We start from the raw sequence: 1,162 nt of genomic DNA, 5'->3' as shown, positions 1-1,162 counted from the left end.
CCGAGCCTGCAGGTTTAACTACTCGGTCCCTCTGGGTAGCTGGCTGTGATAAAAGCAGACCTTTTGATGTGGTGAAGAAATGTGACATTTTCCCCTACAGATTAGTAAGGAAGCACAAGTAAGCCTGTGCTTACCTTGCTTATTGGGTAATCCAATACTGATTACAGCCTAAAAAACCCTACAGGGAAGTTCTAGGAGTTAGAACCGACTCGATGGCACACAACATTATTCTCCTCCTTCTGTCTTTGAGTGTGATGGCCAGTATATTTGAGGAATATCCTTGATGTCCTGTCCACTTATTCACCCCTTAATCTTTTGCAGTCTAGCTCACTGTGATATCCAACTGCCTCTTCCTTGGTCCATGAAAACCACACCCATGCCCTACCAGACCAAAATCTATCTTTGATGAAAGGCTCTAGTTAGTTTGCTTGATATTCACATGCTCTGTGCCAGATCCCAAATCCCCCCTCATCACTTTTTCATCACCACCACCTTTTCTCTTGCAACTCCCCGGCCAGTTCATTCATTCTCAAACATGTCCCAAAAACTTAGTAGTGTTGGGCCCAAGGCTCTCACTGGGGCCTACACTGATCCTAGGGGGCACTGTGGTTACCACAAGGATTTGGAAGTGTTTTGTGGTGATTTCCTTCTCCTGGACTGTCTGGATACTAATTTCTGGGTGACATTCATTGGAGGAGTAGGAGGGACCAGGTGAGGTAATCTGCTGTGGGTTCTTACAGCACTCTGCATTGTACTCTCTCCTACCATCCTAATCTCTTGTCTCCCAGGAAGAAGAAAAGGGCCGTGAGTCCTAAGCTCTGGTTTCATCTGTTTTTGCCTCAATCTGTCTGCCTCATGTGCATTTTGTCCATACCCTCATCACTGTCTACGTTCCTCCTGCCAATGTCTGGTTCAAGTTGCAAGTGGATCCCAACAGGTTAGAAGGAAATAACACTTTATGGAAAAAGCAAAAGAGAAAAATCTGCCTCGGCCCACTTTATCCTCTAATAGAAGATTTTACTCCTGCCTTTACATCTTTTTCACTTGTTGTTGTTGTTGTTGTTTGCCATCGAGTTGGCCCCGACTCATAGCGACCCCTCCTTGGGTTTCCGAGGCAGTATCACTACGGAAGTAGGATTGCCCAACCTTCCTTCCGAGGAGT

The sequence above is a fragment of the Orycteropus afer genome, unplaced genomic scaffold (genome assembly GCF_000298275.1).
Source record: "Orycteropus afer afer isolate SDZICR_OR568_19922 unplaced genomic scaffold, OryAfe1.0 scaffold00036, whole genome shotgun sequence".
Taxonomy (NCBI): Eukaryota; Metazoa; Chordata; class Mammalia; order Tubulidentata; family Orycteropodidae; genus Orycteropus; species Orycteropus afer.
Note: the sequence above shows the minus strand (reverse complement) of the source record.